General features: G+C 44.9%; 1 long non-coding RNA gene across 1 annotated transcript in view; it reads left to right on the forward strand.

Moving 5' to 3' along the window:
* The window catches only part of LOC134439862 (uncharacterized), a 2,482-nt gene extending 939 nt beyond the window's left edge, over positions 1–1,543 (forward strand). Inside the window, exons 2-4 of the long non-coding RNA XR_010032887.1 lie at positions 1–47; positions 326–494; positions 717–1,543. The exon at positions 1–47 is cut by the window's left edge and continues 48 nt beyond it. This is a non-coding gene — a long non-coding RNA (uncharacterized LOC134439862). The remainder of the gene's footprint in view (positions 48–325; positions 495–716) is intronic.
* Positions 1,544–5,000: the final 3,457 nt, after the last annotated feature.

Genomic DNA, 5,000 nt, shown 5'->3' on the forward strand with positions numbered 1-5,000 from the left:
TGATGGAGGCTTCCACCTGAGCTGAACACAGAAACTTGCACACAGTGGTGAGTAAAACACTGAATCTGTTTTGTTCTGCACTAGACCAATAAGTATTTCATACAGTAATTCCTTTCTGTGCTGTGTTTATTTATTGAAAAAAAATGTGGATAGAGGATAATACAAAACACTGGCACTGTAGTGATCCCTGCACAGGCCAGAAGCTGTGTATCTCTTCAGCCTGGTGTTCTGCATTAAAATGATGGGTGTGATTTTTATGTAGTGTATTCTATGTATCCCTCTCGTGTGTGTGTGTGTGTGTGTGTGTTTGTGTGCATGCGTGCAGATGGAAGCAGTCGTTCCTGTTCAGCATTGATATGCCGGTAATGGGTTTGATGAGCCACAGCATGGTGATGGGCAATCAGCATCAGGACCAGGGCCGCTCACAAGGAGAACCTCCTGCCCTGCCTCTTCATCCTCAACCTCCAATCTTCCTGCTCTTCACACATGTGCAGGTGAGGACAACCTCTAAAATGCACACTTGACTTGAGGCAAAGGGGGGAGAATAGGCGTGCATGCATGCACGTGCACCAAACTTTAAGACAGTAGCAGTGTGTGGGGGGGCATGTGCACAAGCATATGCACGTGCTCATGTCATGTCCTTCTGTAGGTAGATAGGGGGTGGTTGTTTTTGTCTTAATTGTCATTCATAACATTAACATGCCTTTTTTTGACAGGCACAGAGCCAGTTTTCAGAGGGAGGGCTGATGACACCAGCAACTTCGGATCTGAACCTGATCAACCCAGCACCAACCACTGTGCCGCTCCTCCTCTGCCAAATGCACCACATGGCTCCACCATCTCAAAAAGGCACAGACACTACTCCACTTCCTGCGAAGGATGAGAGAAGAGCCGACCTCCCCACAACGGCACTCACCACCTTCTACAGGGGTGTCATTGAGAGCATCCTGACCAGCAGCCTCTCTGTCTGGCACGGCAGCCGTCAAGCTGAAGACTAGAAGGCAGTACAGAGAGTGGTGAGGACAGCAGAAAAGCTCATAAGATCACCCCTACCTGTTCTCCCTACTACCATCAGGGAAGCGCTAGCCCAGCATGCGGTGCTGCAAAAGCACACTGGGAAACGACTTCTTTCCACAAGCCATCAGACTCCTCAACGCACTGAAGAAAACCACATGAATAACCAAGGACACGGGAGAATATTCCATGAACACTTCTTTCACCATGCCACTTACACTTTACTCATTGCACCTTGTATACAGCATCTTCACACCACCTGTATGAACTCCTCCTGCCGTGTGTGTGTGTCCACTGTGTTTGTGTATTTATTGTCCATCAGTATGTTAATCTTATTATTGCACACTGTTTGGGTGTCTGTATTTATAGTATGTATCAGTCTGTATTTAATGCCAATGCCTTATTTTTAGTTATTAGTTAAATGCACATTGGAGACTGGTCAAACACAATTTCAAACTTTGTGTTAACCCTCTTGTTGACCGTTCACACTTCATAGTGTAAAAGTAAACAGAAATAAATTCACATTTCATTCCTGTCTCGTTCACTTCTTTCAGCAATGTATGTGGCCTACATGCAGGGAAGCTGACAGGGGGGACAAAGGGGTCCGTTGACCTGGGCCCAGTGAGACGAGGGGTCCAGGAATGGGTCCTCATTACATTGTATGTAGTCTATGTATTGAGTGGGGGGCCCTTTCAGATGACTTTGTCCTGGGCAAAGCCAAAGCTGTCAGCGGCCCTGATTATGTATGCACAAACACTGGTTATGATGGTAGGGAAATTTTTCTCTGTTTTCTGATGGCCTTTGAATTAAGACAGGCCAATCTGGAACCTCTCCTGGATAAAGAGGTAAGCTTCAATGGTGTGGTCACTCCTAAATCATAGACAGACATGGAGTATGGTAGGCCTATGGTAATGAAGAAATCGTTTTCTCCAATAAAACAAACAAATAGCCTATTGCTATTTCAAATACTATTTCATATTTTTTCATTAATATCTGCTCTTTTCAAGCTGGCCACATAACTGTGGTGAGGTGACACTCATTACTTCAAAAAGTCGGGAATGTGTTGCTGATGTACATCGTACAACTTTTCTAAGTGATATCATGTCTTACCAAGTGAACAACCTAAAAGGGTTTTTTAATTAGGCTATTATTTGTCGGGGTGTGTTAATATCCTGGAAAGGATAAATCTGTGGTTTAATCATATAGCCTACCCAGTGTTAACAGTGACCTCGATACACACAGCTAGGTGAGGTAATGCCAACGCATTGACAGTATATATTTAGGCAATATATACAGTATTTACTGTCAATGTGTCAACGTTGTGTTGAAATCAAAGCATTTTGGCGACCTGATACGTTATGACAAATCTGTGCATAGCGACACGAGTTCTAAACAGTAGGCTACAATGTCCGAGGTACGGGAAGACAAAGCAAAATACATATTGGGATTAGAAAACGTTTGATTTATCTCACTTTCTTACATAAATTGTTGAGAATATTATGTCAGTGGAATGTTCAGTGAAACGTTTCTCTGGAAGATAACAATTTGCACGGGATATCTTTGAAAACATGGAGCCTTCATCCGGAAATGGCCTTGAAAATGACATCATGCAGTATCCCTTCACGATTGGCCAATACGGCAAATGCCGGGAACGCCCATGGGCGTGCTTGCATTAAGGGTGGAACTGTTTTACTGCAGCTGGACCCTTCTCTTGTATTTCCAGAATTCATGCTGCCCATTCACTGTTACCTTTTTCATAAATACTTACCACCACCATCAAATAAAAAGTATCCATTATGACTGGAAAAATTGCACTTGTCATACATGAAAAGGGGGATTGAATTTCCAAAAATATTTCCAAAACATTTCCTGCACAGTGTACCTGTACTATGTATGCATATAGGAGGCTGCACTAGGTATGCACTTTATGCATCTCTATGATGGCACTGTACAGTATGTCTGCATGTTCTGTTCTTTGCTTTTTTGGTGTCGTGTCTTGAGTGTTATGCTGCAGCTACGTATGTAGCCAATCACCTGAAATAATGAATCCATTTGAACAGTGCCTTTTATGTATTTCATGTATTTCCCTCGGGACAAATTAAAAGAATCCTGAATCTTGATCTTGAATCTTGAAAGCTTCCTCTGCTGTGGATGGATGAGAGTGGTCTCATGAGAATGATTCCACTCTCTTGAGATACGCATAATTATCAAGTCGAATTCTCTGAGTTTATAACTTCACTATCAGACTGGTGGAAGATGAAGACAATACTGTAGTCTGGAGCCACTTCCTCACATTCTCCTCAGTGCCTGGCACAGAGGGAGCGGAGCTGGAGGGAGGAGGCCAGGAGGGAAAAGGGCAGGAGGGAGGAGGGAGAGGGAGGGAGTGTTGGGTCGAGATGGGCTACTTCACTGAGATATCCTACCAAGGGAGCAGTAGCGGAACAATTGCACACAGGACCCACTGGGCTAAAAACACTGATAGGGCCCCCATCATCATATGATAGCCCCCCATCACCAATGCTAGAGGGCCCTGGGCCCAGCCAGGGCAAATGCCCTGCTTGCCCCCACTCGTGTAGCTCCACCCCAGCAAGGGAGTAAGGCAAGAGGCGGCAGGGGGAGATATCGAGATGGGCTACTTTGCTGAGATATGCTACCAAAGGTGCAGAGCTGTGGGAGGTAGTGGGGCTGTTCTGTCAAGAAAGTCTGCTGCATTGAGATATGCTACCAAGGAAGTGGGGCTGGAGAGAGGCAGAAGAAACTCAAAATGGGCTGCTTGGCATCATGGTCTACCAATAGTCTGTTAACATAGCCCAAACCCCAACCCTAAACGCAAGAGACCCTACTATTGTGCATTGCAGTAGCATTGTAGCTCAGCTCGATGGGCAGCTTATAGACAAGACACTGGCAAGGGGGAGCGAGGCCATGGCCAAGCTGGGCTTCCTGACAGCGTGGTCTACTCTGGCTCGAACTTGTGCAGTGCTAATTCAACACTTAGCGAGTAGCACCAATAGTATACGACACATGTCCAAATTGACTCCTTGTGAGTTTACTCTGACCCGACTCATGCCATGCCCTCCTCCTGATACATAATAAGTCATGGAGTGTTAATTCAACACTTAGCAGCAACACTAAGCACTTAGAAGAAAGTAACAACAACACTGTTAAATTTGACTGGCTGTTGAACTAACACGGCAAACTTTACTGTGCAGTTCACTCCTCCTCCTTGACCTGATACTCCTCCTCCAACTCATGAGGGTGTGTGTGTGTGTGTGTGTGTGTGTGTGTGTGTGTGTGTGTGTGTGTGTGTGTGTGTGTGTGTGTGTGTGTGTGTGTGTGTGTGTGCGTGCGTGCGTGTGCGTGCGTGCGTGGTGCAGACTGTGTGGTGAGTGATGGTGGGTTGTCTCTCCAAGCCACAATCATTCCCAAGGCCCATGTTGAGCTATCGTTTCACATTTTTTACACTACATCATCACTCAACACATCCCTCTTGCCAACACTCCCTTGGTCCACTCAACAAGCCAACTAGGCAGACATTAGTACTCTACTGCACTGTATTGTATGAGTACTGTATCAGAAGTCAGGGATCTCATTCAGTCCAACTCCAACAGCCAGAAGGATAATCAAATGCTATTTAATGTGGACTATGAGAGAGCAAAAGTTAATCTTGGGTCATTTCACATGAAATCAGATACTTTGGGACCCGACCGACACTGATTTCAATCATACTTGCTGTACCTGTTTAGTAGCAAGGTAGCACCCCAGAACTGCATTTGTGTGAATCTGACACCAATATTAAGGGAGAAACAGACTAGGAAAGGTTTACATATGAGGGTAGGACACTATACATTCAGCATTGATTATATCAGTCAGTGTAAGTCAGAAAAATGTGTTTGATCCTGTAATGAACAACACAATCTTTTAAAAGGGATACTTTGAAAGGACTCAGTGAAATCTTGTTGTCTAGCAGGCCCACCCATTTCAATCTG

This window comes from Engraulis encrasicolus, chromosome 23 (assembly GCF_034702125.1).
Source record: "Engraulis encrasicolus isolate BLACKSEA-1 chromosome 23, IST_EnEncr_1.0, whole genome shotgun sequence".
In the NCBI taxonomy this organism is placed as follows: domain Eukaryota; kingdom Metazoa; phylum Chordata; class Actinopteri; order Clupeiformes; family Engraulidae; genus Engraulis; species Engraulis encrasicolus.